The sequence below is a fragment of the Dipodomys spectabilis genome, unplaced genomic scaffold (assembly GCF_019054845.1).
Source record: "Dipodomys spectabilis isolate Male_0828 unplaced genomic scaffold, ASM1905484v1 ptg000268l, whole genome shotgun sequence".
Lineage (NCBI taxonomy): Eukaryota > Metazoa > Chordata > Mammalia > Rodentia > Heteromyidae > Dipodomys > Dipodomys spectabilis.
Genome location: NW_024870945.1, coordinates 343357 through 360700, shown reverse-complemented (window position 1 = coordinate 360700; position 17344 = coordinate 343357). Strand labels below are relative to the sequence as shown.

Here is a 17344-nt window from a genome sequence, read left to right as displayed (position 1 = left end):
CATCCATGAATGAACTGTCCAGGAGAAACTCAACCAAGAAACTGCAGACCTAAATAACTACATTGACCACCTAGCCCAAACAGACATCTACGGAATATACATTCATCGTCAGAATATACATTCTTCACAGCAGCTCATGGAATATTCTCCAAAATAGAACATACCCTATGTCACTCAGAATTCTGTCCAAATTGAAAGAAAAATTAATTGAATTCCCATATCTTGTCAGAATGTAACACAATAAACTTAGAATTAAACAGCTAAAGCAAAAAAAAAAAAAAAAAAAAACATTTTCAAACCCATGAAGACTGAATAACACGTTGCTGAATGACCAGTGGGACACTGAAGGGATTAGAAAACAACTGAAAGTTTCTGGAATTTAACAAAAATGAACACACAAAATACTAGCTTCTCTGAGACACAGGAAATGCAGTACTTAGAGGAAAATTTATAGCGCTGAGTGCCTACATCAAGCAATTGGGGAAACCTCAAACAAATATTTTAATTATGTACCTCAAACTCCTTGAAAACAGGAGCAAGCCCTAACCCAAAGCAGTAGACAGAAACAAATTTTTAAAAATCAGAAATAAATAAATAAAGACAAAATAAAACATAGAAAGAATTTTAAAAAAGAGTTGGTTTTTTAAATAAATTAACAGACTTGACACAACCATACCAAATCTGACTAAGAAGAGAACTTATATAGATAAGTAAATAAAAAATCCAGCAGATTGGGAGATCTTTACTTGCTCTGCAACACACTATGGCCTCATATCTCAAATATATTTAGAGCCCCAAAAGTTAACTCCCCCCCAAATAAAAACAAATCCTCAAAGAAATAACAACTCTCTTAATAGGTGGGCTAAAGATGTAAAGAGAGACTTCTCTGAAGAAGAAATATGCATGGCCAATAGACGCCTGAAGAAATATGCAACATTTCTGGCCATAAAAGAAGTGCGAATCAAAGCAACATTGGGCTTCCACCTCACCCCAGGTAGAGTTACCATTATGAAGAGAACTAAAAATAACAGATGCTGGGCTGGTGGGGATGTGACCAAAAAGGAACATTACTACAGTATTGGTGGAAATGTAAACTTGTTCAAATACTCTGTAAAGATGTATGGAAGTTCCTCTATTGAGCTCCCCTATGTGCCAGCAATGAGGGATCAAGAAAATGTCAATACGTTCACAACAAAACTCTATGCTTCCATCAGAATGAATGGCATTGCCCCATTTGTAAGGAAATGGAATCACTTCGAAAATATAATAAGTCAAACAAGCAAGACCCAAAGAATCATAGGCCACCGATTTCAATCCTTTGGAAACACTAGAATATGTCTACAATAGTCACAATAGCTCAAAAGCAATATGCATATTACCATATAAAATGATGCTTATCGAAATGAGCTTCAAGAAATGGATACAAGATGATTGTATAGTGAGCTGTTTTTGGTTATTTCTATTTAGTTTTTACCTTTTGGGTAATTCCTTGTACTCACTGTTTTTTATTTCTGTACCTTTTTCTTATACATGTTAACCTGATTCTAACACTATGTTAGACATGAACTTTACAACTTTGGGGGAGTGAGATGTCAGGGTTGGGGGAAGCAGGAAAAAATGGGGAAGGGTTAACAGTTAAAAAAAGTACTCATTACTTATGTAACTGTAACGACCCCTCTGTATATCACTTTCATAATAAAAAAATAAGAGGACTATCTCAAATAGAGAAAATTAGAGACAAAAATGAGACAACACAACAGATATAAGCAAAATTGAGAATGTTGTAAGAGAGTACTTTGAAAACCTTATGCCAATAATCTGGAGAATCCTGAAGAAATTGATGCTTTCCTATACTGAATCTGAAGCAAGAAGTAAAACATAAGAATTAATGAAAATTAAATGTCAATAAACCACTTCCCATTCCAGAAAAGGCTAGGACTCAATGAATTTACCATGAAATAAAGGCCTGCAAAGAACTTACAATACGCAGGTCTAACTCTTCAATAGAATGGAAAGGGAAATGGAATTATCAAACACATTCTATGAAGACAGAATTAGACACTTCCCTAAATCACATAGGGATTCACCAAAGAAAGAGAACTCTTTGATAAGCATTACTACAGAACTTCTTAATAAAATTCTCACCAGCCAATTTCGGTAACTAACAAAAAAGCCATATGGTATGATCAAATAGGATTCATCCTAGGATACAATTTGATTCAATATTCTTGTTAATAACCATAGCACAAACCGTCAGCAGAAGCAGGGGTGAGAAACACATGAGCACCTATATGGATATAGAAATAGCTTTTAAAAACCTCCAATACCCTTGTATGATTAAAAAAGTCTGAGAAGCTAGGAATGCATGGAACACTCCTCAATCTAATACAGAGTATGGTTATGATAGAGATAATTAGCATTTACCTAACGGTGGAAGCATTAAGACATTAAAATCATGAATGAGACAAGGATGTCCACTCTCTACTACTCTTCAAAATGGTAGCGGACTTTCTAGCAAGAGCAATTGGAAAGAGAAAAAAAAAGGGGGATACAAATAGGGAAGAAGTAAAACTATCCCTTTTTACAGATGAAATGATCCTGTATTAAAAGTCCTTATAGCTTCCTCCCTGAAGTTAGGAAAGGTGATGCTAACCTTCAGCTATGTAGCACGGTATAAAACCCACCAAGAATCAGTAGTTTTTCTGTGTTACCAACAATGGGAAGAACCAACCTGAAATCCAAAATACAACCTCATATGTATTAGCCTCAAAATCTAATCTAATCTAAACAAAAAAAAAACAACAGCAAAACTAGGAATTAATTAATTTAACTAAAAATGTGAAGGAACTCTACTGTGAAAACATTAAAATCTAAAAAGGGAAATTGAAGGAGATTCAAGGATATGGAAAATCTTTCAATGTTCTTGGGTGGAAGAATTAAAGTGTCAAAAACTGCAATATTGCCCCAAACAATTGACCATGCGATACTCATCAAAATCCTAACAATATTCTTCAATGCAGTAAAGAAAGCAATCCAAATTTAATATGGAATTACAAAAGTACACATGAAACATAAGACAGAAATGAACTCATGGGCCTATAATCATCTTACACACACACACACACACACACACACACACTGGAATTCTATTCACCCATCAGAAAGGATGACTTTTCACCAATATTAAGGAAAATGAAAGGCTTGGGAAAATTATACTAAGAGAAAAGAGAAAGGAATGCAGACTCCGAGCAATACAGATTTCATGGATTCATTCATGGTATCTAGAAGGTGCCCACAAATCTACAAGCAAACAAGACAGATTCTACCTCATCCCAATTAGAATGCCCATTATCAAGAAAACTAGCAATAGAAAATGCTGGCATGGATGTAACCAATTGGGAACTCTATTACACTGTTGGTGGGAAACTAAACTTGTTCAACCACTGTGGAATGCAGTACGGAGTTTCCTGAAAAGACTAAACATATATCTTCCTTTACACCCAGTAATTACCCTCATTGGCAGTAATCCAATAAATAACAAACAAGCTCAAATGAAAGCTACCAGCATAACCATGTTCAGGGCCCAGGCCCAGAGTTCAAGGACTGGAAAAAAAGTTACCACCGCTGGTAATTGTTTCCACAAATATGAACCATTTGTCATAGGATACCAAATCATTCTATTTGCAGTAGCTAGAATAGGACTTAAATGTAGTGCTTGATAAAATGGCTTCTTTGTTGAATGTTAGGAAAAGATCCAAGAATAGGGAGATTTTTGTTGTTGGTTGAGGGGCTTGAAGTATGTGCTTGGACACTGTCCCTAAGCTCTTCAAGTCAAGGTGAGTGCTCCACCTCTTGAGCCACAGTGCCACTTCTGGTTTTCTGGTGATTAAATAGAGATAAGAGTCTCAGGAACTTTCCTGCCCAGGTTGGCTTTGAACAGCCGTCCTCAGACCTTAGCTTCCTGAGTAGGTAGGATTACAGCTGTGAGCCACTTGCACCAGGCTAAAAATGAGGGATTTTTAGAAAAGAAAATACACCTCATCACCTGTTTCTAAACCTCAGATATCATTATTAGAACACTTCACTCTCTACTCATTTCATCAGACATTTGTAAATTTTCTCTGTTCCTTCATGTGGGAATAATGCGGTCAGTATTAACTCAGCTGTGGGACTGGATCAATTGTATGGTAATTGCTAGCACCTAAATCAAGAATTGTTAGATCAAAACAAATGAAGCCCTCATTTGGAATAATTATTTACTCTTTTTATTACAAATCTGTGCTTGATTATTTCCTAATGTGATGTTGGACCTCCTAACAGAATGATGGCATTTTCTTTCTCTTCAGCCTTCTTCCACATGTGGTCAAATATTTAAGAATTCAAATATTTCCATTGCTAATTCATTAAGCTGACCTCTAAGAAAATGTGCATTTCTGGAATTTGGTCTGCTGTCTTGTTCTTATATGCGCAGGCTTACTATGATTTATTTGTTCTGCAAAGAATTTTATTTTCCAATATTTGTGTGACCAATTTTAGTCTCTCTGATCAGTCTTCCTGACCCTCTCTCTGGGGCCTCATTTCAGTCTACCTCATAAAAAATATATTGGTTATGAGCTAAATAACTCTCAGCTTCTCTTTTTTTGCCTGACTTCAAGTAGGCTGTCATAGCAGCCCTGACTGGCTGTACAAACTGGATTTTTTTGTTTGTTTGATTTTTTGATTTGTGTGTGTGTGTGGGTGTGTGTGTGTGTGTGTGCGCGCGCCCGTGTGTGTTTTGTTTTAGAGGTCTAGGATTACTATTCAAGGTAGTAGCTTTTCTGGGCCCCAGTGATTCCCTGGCTTAGGGTTATTTGGTTTTTCCCTGAAAGATACAAAAACAGGTGACTAAATTCCTGTTAAATTGTCTCAAAATGAGGAAATCTGGCATCTTTACAAAGCCATGAACAAGTCTGTAGTAATCCACTTACAGAAATGGTCTATCAAGATGGCTTTTCAAGGTTGACTGTGAAAAATGTTCATTTTCAAGTAACCACCATAAAGCAGATCACATCTCTGGGAGCAGACTTTTGGAAGGGAGGTTCCCCATCCTTCCTTCCCTTTTGATAGATCAAACCATAATATTCTGCAGTTGTGGCCAGCATGGAGTATATTTTCCCAAGAATATTCTGTAGTGTAAAAGAGGACCAGCTATCAAAATAAAGGTGAAAATTCTTTTCTACCTCAGACTGATTTATCTTGCTTATATCTGTTGTTATTTCCATTACTTCTAACACATGGATAAATTATATTAGTATTAGACAACTGGCAAAGGATTAATGACAAAAAATTACTTTCATATATCCAATATAATAACTTAACCCAGTTATGGAAAATTAAATCTAACTGTAGAAACAATATCAGGAATATAAAATAAGCCTCAATGTGCATAATCTGGCCCACATACACCATCATCTACTCAGAAATTCAGTCTCTCTATAAATATTTATTTGGTACAAAATAATAAAAATTTAATTAATGAATATGACTTTTAAGTATCATCTGAAGTACTCCTCATGCATATAATTCTATATACTTGTATATATGTCACCTAGACATGAATTTAACATTCATGTAGAAATCAAATTTCCACAACTTAAACTAGATGAGAGGGAACATTCCCTCGTGTATTGTGTGGTATGAATTTTACCACAGTGCTAAATCCTTCCACCTAAAACCAAGTCATGTGAAATAATTTATTATTTGATATTAAGATGAGTGTTAAGTGTAGAATACACTTTGAATTATTACATTAATTCACAGAAATAAAACAATAATGATAAATTATTTCTTTAAATTCTACTGTTTCTCAATTTTACAATTCATGAAATATATCATTAAAATTAATTTCACTTTCTTCTTTTCTATAGCTGCTAAAATTAAAATTTTACATTAAACATTCAATATTAAGAAATCAAAAATAAATAACATTATAATAATGAAGTATTATTTACCTTTGATTTGAATTATGGTGCTAACAAATTGTGATGTACACAACATTTAATAGAATTATGGGTAATATTTTTTAAACTTACCAGCTTGTTATTTGTTACCTAATTGTGTCATTTGTTATTCTTGGTCCAAGTCATCCATTCAACTTGCTTAGTTTTCTATTTTATCTCTATTGGTTTGCTGATTGTGCATTTTGTTTCCCCTTTTTAATGACTGACATGAGGCTGAAAATCTGTGTGCTAGTTTATTACTTCCTATGTAAAAGTAAAATTTCTGGTCTCCACAGCTGTTTTACTGCACTATGCTACAGTATTTCCCCCCTCTGCTATCTCCTGTATTGCTGCTCTCTTAGATTTTATTTTTTATTTAAATTCTATTGTTAAGGAAAAGTACAGAGGGGTTATACTTACACAAGTAAGGTAAGGAATTCATTTCTTTTCTAACTTGTTACGCCTTCTCCAATTTTTCCCTCTTCTCTCCCAACGCCCCCCCAAGATTATTTCCAACATATTGTCTTGTGAGTATCACAGTTGCATAGGTTACTCCTTTGTCCTTTGTCTCACCATTTTGTTTTTTCTCTTTCCATTTCCAAGTTCAGAACAACATATTTACAATACCCGGGCATCAGATTAAAATACAGTGTCTTCAGGCGATGAACTATAGGTGTGGAAAACGCAAAAGTATAAAAACAAATCACGTAGTATATTAAGAACAACAAAAAGTTAAATCAACAAGTGTTGATTTAACTTTAAATCACCTTATAGAGTCATATGTACATAGCTATTGAGCTATTCTGCTCAACTATTAATATTATCCTTGATGTACACAATAATGTTCCCCTATTACCCAGTAATCCCACTTCTGGGCATTTACCCTAGTGACCACAAACAAGGCCACACTAAAGCTACCAGCCCAATTATGTTTTATCACAGTAGTATTTACCGTAGTTAAGATATGGAATAAACCCCGATGCCCCTCAGTAAATGAATGGATCAAGAAAGTGAAACACACACACACACATACACACACACACACACACACACACACACACACACACACACACACACACAACAGAGAGATATACATACATGAAATACTATGTTTTCATCAGAAAGAAAGGTACCATTTCATTTTTAAGGAAATGGAAGATCTTGGAAAAAATCATATTAAGTGAAGTAAACTGGACAAAGAAACATAGGTCCCATGGTTTCCATTATTTGCAATAATTAGTTTACACCAAGGATAATATCATGTATTTTAATTTGACATTTTGTTCTATATGGAGCATGCAACATTATTGGTATAGTGTTTGTTATTATTTCTGCAAACAGGCAGGTATATTTAAAGAATTATGTTCATCTTATCCATTACTGAAGGAAGCACAACAAAAAGAGCAACCCCTACTCAGAAGAACAACTCCTACTTACTTAGCTTCATTCTATTTTTTTTTTTTTTTGTGAAAATACTGTACAGAGGGGTTACAATTACATGGACAAGATAATGAGGACATTTCTTAGCAAGGATTGTAGCCTCCTCCTTTGTTTCTCCTTCCTATCCCTTTTGAACCTCCCCCTGCCCCCCACCTAAACCTCCTCCCTTCCCCCCCCACCAAAATTGTAAAGTTTGTTTTCGACATAACGACTTGTATATTTCATTGTTGCAATGGGTCCACCTGTTTCCCTATTTAAACGATTTGTTTTTCCCCTTCTCCTCCACAAATTATACCGACATCAAATACAGTGAAAGCAGGGGTTATACTGTGGGGGAGGGACATACAAAGCAACAAATAACTAGTCTTATAAATGTGTTAGAAACAATCGCATGAAAGAAAAAAAATTGAATACATATCGTAGGGTTCATTTCCCTAACATCACCTTATCTGACCTTTCCTGCTTGACTCAGACATATACTAGATATTGCAAATAAGGGAAACCATGTAAGGCCAGTGTTGTCCCCTGTATCCTCATGTTGTACATTACAACTCTATACCGGTTCATCCTGTAAATCTACTATCTTCTACATTGTGACCTAAATGCCCCAGCAATTCCACGTTGGTTTACTTTTTAAAAATTTCTCTCTTAATGTTTGATGTTGGTTTGTGTGTGTGTGTGTGTGGATGTGTGTGTGTGTGTGTGTGTATGTGTTTCTGTGTGTGTGTGTGTGTGTTTACAAAGATCAGAAGACAATATTTTTCTTCATTTAGAATACATCTTTCCGGTCATTGTAAGTTGTGGCTAATGGGAGAAGTCTCTTGCTATTTTAAGGATGAAACAGAAAAAGATATTTGTACCACAGTTGCTTTATTAGTCTGTAGTTGAACACTGAACTTCGATTTATATCTTGGCTGTTACTGTGAATGATGAGTACAATGAACTGCAGATATATTTGAGTTACTCATAGAGAAATAATCACATGATTGGTGGGGCAGATGATATTTCAACTTTGAAGTTTTTAGAAAGCTGCATATTACTTTCTACAAGGAGAATACTAACCTGCATTTTGTTGAAATGTGTAGAAAATTTCCTTTTCTCCACACTCTCAGCATTATTACCTTTATTATAAGGTAATAAAGGGCAGGTTTTTATTATCTTCAGTACTCCAGACTGGCCTTAGACTTAAATCCAACCTCCTATATGCTTGGAATTAAAAGCCTTTACCACCACACCCGATTCCTTTGATTTTTTGATAAAAGTTACAATAATTATGAAGTAGTATCATAGTAATTTTGAATTACATTTCTCTAATGACCTGCTGAAAAAGAATTAAACCAGCATAGAAGTGGTATTAAGGAACTTTGTAAACCCACTGGAAATTTTCAGGGCTTTAAGGAGAGCATGTCTATTCAGAACTTTTGTCCACTTTTAATCAAGTTTCTTTTTAATCTCATCTTTAATCTTTCTATACAAAATCAATAATTAATTCAAGGTATTAGAAAGGAACAATATTAAGCAACTCCTAACATTTTCCATTTTAAATAACATGATATTGCTTAATCATTTTCTGTTTATGCTTGAGGCTATATAACTCACTTTAGTCAGACCTCTTACAAGGTTGTATGCATTTTATTTATTTCACATTGATTGTTCTTTCCAAAGACTGCGGGTCTAATTTCCTTATTTTCTTTCAGTCTCAAGTAGTTCAGATTTCAAATGAAGAATAAATGTACGGAAGCAAACAAAAATAATATAGCTCCTCTCATCTGATGATGTCTTTACAAGAATGAGGAAAGAGTTCATCCAAGGACCTATGATAGGACATCAAAAAGAGAATCCATTCTTCTAGGTCTTACTTACCTTTGCAATGTAACTTAAATGATGTAAAACACAATATAATGCTCAGATACTTTTATGTTTTATCAGTTTTGCACATTTTCATATGGACTTCACCTCAGTCTACAACATTCCTTCATTATTTTGTCCTGATATTTTTACACTATCAAGACATAAGATAACAAGTTTGATTTACAGCATGAGAAATAATCCACCTGGCTTCCTTGGAAGAAGAGCATGGTCAATAGATAACATTACTTCTGTTTGCTCACTATATGCAATGATTTCTGTAATACTTATCGCATTCTTTTTAGTATTTTAAAAAAAACTGCTGGCTAAACTTAAAACTCATTCATGGAAATTTATGTTAAGTATTTCACAAGTTTTAATTTCCTTAATTCTTAAGATAACATTTTCTATAATGCTAATGTTATTGCCATTTTAGTGTTGGGAAAAATTGTAATTAAAGGCAATAAGTGCATGGCCCAAGCACACACTGTGAGGAAGGAAATGAGTCAAAGTTTCCAAAAGTCTTTCAGCAATACACAAAAGGTAGGTAAAATCTCTCCATTCTCTTACACTCTCTATTCAATGTTCATATTGTCCAAGAAATTATACCATAGCAATTATTGGCAGTGGTGATTGTTTTCTGTTACATTTTGTCTTCAGCACAGACTGTGTTGGTGACATTGGGTTATCATGCACAGAGCTGAGCTTATAAGAGAGACAAATATATTATGTCCCATTTTTCCAGGTTCCATTTTAAAAAGTACTAAATTTTTAAATATCATCACTTTCTTAAGAATCCAAAAAACGAAAAAAAAATCACAACTAATCACTCCAAAATGCTTTATAAGTAGGAGATGATAAAACAAGCCCCCGTGAAGTAAACTTTCTTCCACTTTTAAAATTATTCTGAAAGCCTTGTGCTGGTTGGTCACACCTGTAATCCTAACTACTTGGCATATTTACTCAGGATCCAGAGATCTGTGGATAACAGTGGAAGCCAATCAGGACAAAATAAATTCATGAGATTATTTTTCAAAAATTTTAATGTTAGCAAAGGGCCAGGAATGGAGATGTAGCTCATATAGTAGCTCACCAATCTAGAGAGCAGGCCTAGCAAGACTTTGACGCCCTTTTTTCAAACTGTGAGCACACCAACATACATGCAAGTGCATGAGAACACGTGCACGTGCACACACACACATTCATTCAAAATACCTTCATACCAGTGTTTTGCATTAATTTCTTTGTTAGCCATATTATATGAGTAAAATAAAGGAAATAAACTCTTTCATCTCAGAACATTTTCATGTTTTTTATTTTGAAAATACTGTACACATAGGTCACATTTACATGAGCAAGTAATGAGTACATTTCCTAACAAGCTTTGTTACATCCTCCTTTATTTTCCCTCTACCGTCCTTTCCCTCCCACCTCTACAAGTACACTCCCCTCCCCACTTCCCCTGCCTAAATTGTAAAGGTCAGTTTTCAACATAGTGTCTTGTGCATGTCATTGTTACAATGGGTCAACCCGAATCCCTATTTCAGCATTTTTTTTTCTTTCCCCTCCCCAAATTACAGGAGCGTATGTACAAGAGGTGGGCACACCAAATTCAAATACAGTGACAACAGGGGTTATAGCATGGGGGAGAAACAAATAAAGAAACAAAAAAAAATCACATAGCCTGTTATAAGTACGTTAGAATAATAGCAAGCAAGAAAGAAAAAACAGTTGTGTTCCTATATGGGGGTTCATTTCCCTTAACAACATCTTATCTGGTCATATGTGCATAGATTTTGACCTTTTCTACTTATTCCAGATATATTAGTTATTAAAAATTAGGGAAACCCTGTGACCTATGTTTCTTTGGACTTGGCTTACATCACTTAATAATTTTTTTCAAAGTCTTTCCATTTTCTAACAAATTGGGTGATGCCATACTTTCTCATGGAGGCATAGAATTTCATTGGTATAAATAGCACATTTTCTTGATCTATTTATCTGATGAGGGGCATAGGGGTTGGTCCTGTATCTTAGCTATCTTAAACAATGCTGCAATAAATATAATTGTGATGGTAGTTTTAGTACCGTCTTGTTTGTGATCTTTTGGGTAAATGCCCAAAAGTGGGATTGCTGTGTCTTAGGGGAGTTCTATGTGAAGTCTTTTGAGGACCCTCCATACTACTTTCCAAAGTGGTTGAACAAGTTGACACTCCCACCAAGAGTGCAGTACAGTTAACTTGTGGCCACATCCCCTCCAGCATCTCTTGTTGTAAAAGTATGGAATGGTACAGGAATTTGCCTGTCATCCTTGCACAGGGGCCATTCAAATCTTCTCTGTATCGTTCCAATGTTAGAGTAAGTGATGCTGAATGGAACATAGAACATGTTTTATATATAAAGTGTAATTGATTTTCTTAAACTAGACAATTCAACAAAAAGTAAGTTTAAAAGAATTTTCATGAAACTTTAGAGCCATATACTTCTTACATAAGCACATATTTAAGAATAAAATCAAGATGGACAGGTCAAAAACAAAATAATTCCAGATATTTGTTGTTCAAGAGATGTGTAGGAGGAGGAATTCAATTATTCTATACAAGGCACCTGTCATAATGAACACTGCAGCAAGTGTTAAGTTTAGTTAAAAGTTTTAATGGTTTAAATATATTTTGGGAATTTGCTTATATATGCTAAAACAAGGACTGTTTGGCAGGTAATAAAACTTTTCGTTAAAGTAATTAAGATTTGTGGTAACAGACATATGCTACTATGTATGTATATTTCAGAGTTTATATGAACATTACTAATGAGAAGTTGCCAAGTCTTTGTGTAAAGAAGCAGAATATAAAGAGTTAAGACTTTATTAACTACAAAGTTTTTGTTAAAACTATAGGGCTTCCTTATTTTATTTTATGTTTAAAAATTTTTTGGGGGTCCGGTCGGGGGCCTGAACTATGGGCCTGGGCGCTCTCCCTCAGCTCTTCAGCTCAAGGCTAGCACTTTACCACTTGAGCCACAGCGCCACTTCTGGTTTTTATTTTTTTGCTTATGTGGTGCTGAGGAATCAAACCCAGGGCCTCAAGCATGCAAGGCAAGCTCTCTACCACTGAGCTACCTTCCCAGCCCCTGGCTTCCTTATTTTATATGTTAGCGAGGAACAAATGATGATATAAGACATATACAAATGATTAGATGAGACTTAAATATTAATCTTAGTGGGTAACTTTAAAGATTACTCATAACCTAAAAACCTCTTGTTGAATATCATAACCTTAACCTGTTTTAAATGTACAGGGATATGAGAAAATAGTAAAATCTAATAGGCAATACCCTTCAAATACTGAAAACACTGATAATTATTTTAGTTTTTATTTTAATCATTAATATTTTGTTATTGGTTTTCCTTATTTATAGCATTGTTTTCCTTGTAGTATAATACAACTTTTTGAAAGTCGTCATTAGGAGGTACATTGAGAAGGTTACTGGGATGGCCAAACCATTTTTTATAGAGCAAGTGAATTTACAAAGAGGAAAATTAAGAACAAAATATGTATTTAAAAAATGATTAAGTAGAGTCTGAATCAGGAGTGTTGATAAATATCCACACCTAAAACCTTAGCCCTAGGCTGAAGCAGTGATATTACAGAGTTGAGGCCACAAAAGTGAGAGACTGTGTTTTGTTTTATATTTTGATTTTTCTGGTCATGGGGCTTGAACTCTGGGTCCTAGGTGCTCTCCCTCAGCTCCAAGCTAGCGCTACCACTTGAGCCACAACACTCTTCCATCTTTTTCTGCTTATGTCATGCTGAGGAATCAAACCCAGTGCAAGCAAGGCAGGCACTCTACTACTGAGCCACCTTCCCAACACCTGAGAGACTGTGTTTTAAAAAATCATCTAAACAATAATTGCTTTCTTCTTTGGGATATATAATGAAATATATTAATATCTTTTATGTCTTTGTGAATTGTCATACTACTAACTTCAGCCACTTTATCCTTTTCAAAGTGATGAAATATTTCTGAGAATTTGCTTCTGTGAAGATTGTTTTTGCATTCATAATTTCTTCTGAATCATTTTTATTTTTATCAAAATAACTTTATATTTCATGTTGATGGGTTATCATACATTAAATACCTCCAAATGTAGATGTAGAGTCTAAAGATAGCAGTATGAATATTCTCATACAGCTCTTGTTTATCTGTTATGCACTTTCAGTATTGTGATATTTCTCTTTCTCTTTCACTGTCTCATTTCCTCTCCTTTTCTTTCATGCTCCATATCTGGTAATTAGAATTTCTGCTGGTCTACTGTTATCCTTCAGAATCCACTGGTGTTGTGGAAACATGATAGCGACCATCAGTTACCCTTGCATTCTTTAAGAGTTATTACAGTGACATGATGTTATTCTTTCCTATTCTAACTGGCAAAACAACAGATCTAGGAATTCCTTTTCACTTTTACTACTATTACAAATTTTATCTCAAAGGAATCATTGAGACGTTAGGATACTTTTAATCTCTGACCTAAAAGTTCTTTTTCTTTTACAAACAAATTTTTTCTTCTATTATCAGTGAATACATATAATGAAAACAATGCTAACCTATGGAAAGTAGACAGAAGATATTCAGGGATGAAAAACAAGGTTAATGGGGGAAGTGAGTACAAAAGATGCCTATCATACAACAAATATCCTCAGAGCAGTTTACCATGTACACTTTGTGAGAATGGCAATATGCTGGGAACTCTAGATTGAATCAATGAACAACTGATATATACATATATATATATATATATATATATATGCACATATATTTATATATGTATATTTATTTGTATATGAATATATGTGTGTATATGCCCGTCTATATGTAGACATGCATGTTACTGTACACAAAAATACACACATACCTATACACATGTATAAATGCACACATAGAGAAGGACACATAGCTACAGACAACACAAGTTTCACTAGTTGTTGAATATGCCTTAGACAGAATGCTTGGAACCAAATATGTTGAAGAAGTATTTATCTCTATAAGTTCCTTTACCACTCCTCTTATCTCTTAAAACGGTTTTGACAGATTTGATTTGCAAAATGCAGTACAAGTGATAGCAATTCACTCAGAAATCTCAGTAAGAAAACCTCATATGGCATCTCCCTGCTCCCCAGGGAATGCTTGTTCTTGTAGACACTCTTAACAAACAAAGTAGCAAGAAAATACCCTGGTGCAGAATGAAGTTATAAGGCTTTAAATGACATTCTTCCTTGAGCTCTTTTCCAACAGCCAGCATCAATTCCTAAGCAGAAGTGTGAGTCCTCAGAAGATGGGAGCTCAGCTCAACATTTCACCAACCCATTTGAAAAGTCCTATGTGAGGAATACTTACTGAGGTCTTGCTGATTTCCTAGCTAAGAAAATAAGAAAAAAAAAGAAAGTATTTTAATGCAATAAAATTTGAGAATAATTTGTAACCTGTCAATAAATGTGTATAACACAATTATAACAAAATAAAAAAAAGTGATGTGCATATGATTTATGTGCTCTTGGACTTGGCGAGTGATTTTAGGTGTATCTATACAAGTAGAATCTGCATAAATCAAGCCAGCATTTCTTCATTTAAGATACAAGGAATGACACCAGGACGCCCCACAGCTGCCTGCTGTGCTCAGACACAGAGGATCCGAGAGCGCCCCGCCCACCCTGAGCAGCGGCTGGGCTGAGTCCTCCACGCCTGGAGAGGCTTCCTCCCACCCGAGAGACCAGAGGGCCCCAAGGCCCAGGACCGCCGCCATCTCCACTGCATCCCTAGCAGATGCAGCTTCCTGACAAGACCAGCGGCCCCAGGGCTGAGACGGAACCTCACATCTTGGACCAACTAGGTGCATTCTGGCTTGGATAAAGTCACTTCTGTTTTGGTTTTTTTTTTTTTTCCCCAATCTTGGGACTTGAACTCTGGACCTGGGCACTGTCCCTCAGCTCTTCAGCTCAAGACAAGCACTCTACGACTTGAGCCACAGCTCCACTTCCAGTTTTCTGGTGGTTCATTGGAGATAAGAGTCTCATGGACTCTCCTGCCTGGGCTGGCTTTGAACCGTGATCCACAGAACTCAGCCTCTTCAGGATTACAGGCGTGAGCCACTGGCACCCACCGGATGAAGTCACTTCTGACCTGAGCAATATACTGCCCCCGCCCTGACCCACACTACACAGACCCACCGGGTTTGCTGCCACTCAGGGTCCCGCTCCATCATTCTGTCCTTCTGTCCTTCTGTCGGTGAGTCCCTGTACATTGCACTTGGAACCGTCCTGACTCCTGATGGACACACAAGGAATGCATGTTTCTGCCCTACTTCATTGCTCAGGGAATTCACGCCTCTTGTGAAGTCCTACTTTGGAAAGCTGAGACGCTCCCCTTCTCTGGCATTTTCCTCAAGTAAAGGCTCCCGCAGACTTAAAGAACTAGGAGGGAAAAAAAAACTCTCAGTTGAACTCAAGAGCAGAGCTAGGGCTCTGTCCTTGGGCCTGGGCACCACTTCCATGACATTCTCCTGCCAGGGGTGATGACTTTCGAGAACACCGAACCATTCTTCCTTTCAGGTAAACAGTCACCAGCAGCCCGCCAACAATTCTAAGGATGCTCTATGCTGATTATAAGTCTTCGGGGATCCAAGTGTGTCACCCACCTGCCATAGCCCCAGTCCTTATCCCCGAAAGGAGCAGCAGAGACTGAAAGAATCTAGAAAGAACAAGTGCAGAGGCCGGGCATTCACAAGCTCAACCCCAGGAGCGTCGTTGGAAGTTCCTCAGAAAACTTGCTCTCTCATGTAGGCTTTGACTACACGGATGCATCTGAGATGCAGAGTGTTTGCTATGGAAGGCCACAGGAAATGGTTCTATTACTGTGGAACTGAGTTATATAGGTAGACACCCAAGCAAGACAGAACAACAGTGTCGGCCATTGTGGGTTGGACTGATCTTAGATGAATGTCAATGTAGTTGTTGATGAACCAAAAGCTTTCTCGGTCCTCCCTTCCCTTCCTTCAAACATCATTTAAAATGACAAGGCAACAACTGGGCACTGGTAGCTCAGGCCTGTCATCCTAGCTACTCAGGAGGCTGAGATGTGAGGATCACGGTGCAAAGCCAGCCCTGGTAGGAAAGTCCGTGAGACTCTTACCTCCAATGAACCACCAGAAAACCAGAAGTGGTGCTGTGGCTCAAGTGGTAGAGCACTCACCTTGAGCTGAAGAGCCGAGGGATAGCGCCCAGGCCCAGAGTTCAGGCCCCACACCGGACAAAATAAGTAAATAAATATTGTGAAAATGAGCAAAAAAAAAGATACAAGGAATGGATACAAGGTGACCCATTGTAACAATGAGATGTACAAGACATTCTATCAGATGCGGGGGGGGGGGGGGGGGGGGGGGGAGGGGGTGGAGGGAAGGGATGGGGGGTGTGGAGGGAAGGGACTGTATGGGAAAAAACAAGGAGAGGATAAAAATGCTCAGTAAGAAATGTACTCATTACCTTATTTATGTAACTCTAAACCCTGTGCACAGGACATTTACAATAAAAATATGTATTAAAAAGGTACAAGGAAAATTTCTGTACTTATAGGAAATTGTATTTGTCACACAATATCAGTAAGGTATTGGTTTTAGGACCACAGGCATATTAAAATTTTTGATGCTCAAATTCTGTACATGAACACAGTATATTATTTACATTTGAATATGACCTCAACCTAGTGCAGTGTAATTGCTATGAAAATTTTTACTACATTCTATGTTTGTAATGAAAAATAAAATCATATGCACTATCCATTCATACAATTTTTTCAGATAATTTTTATTGTGAAAATATAGTAAACAGTGGGTCCAATTACATGTGCAAGGGAATGAGTATATTTCTCATCAAGCTTTTTTGCCTCCTCCTTTGTTTCCCCTTCCCATTCCTTCCCATCCCCCACTCCCCCTCCCCTTTAATCCCCCCCCAGCCAAAGTTGTAAAGTTCGTTTTTCGACATAAATCTTGTACATCTCATTGCTGCAATGAGTCCACATTTGTTTTT

The 17344-nt window shown here is 36.4% G+C and overlaps 1 non-coding gene across 1 annotated transcript; it reads right to left on the bottom strand.

Annotated features, from left to right (window-relative positions):
* Positions 1-11540: 11540 nt before the first annotated feature.
* Positions 11541-11647, bottom strand: LOC122125952. Its single transcript, XR_006150813.1, has one exon. It is a non-coding gene; the product is annotated as a U6 spliceosomal RNA (small nuclear RNA).
* Between the last annotated feature and the right edge of the window lie 5697 nt (positions 11648-17344).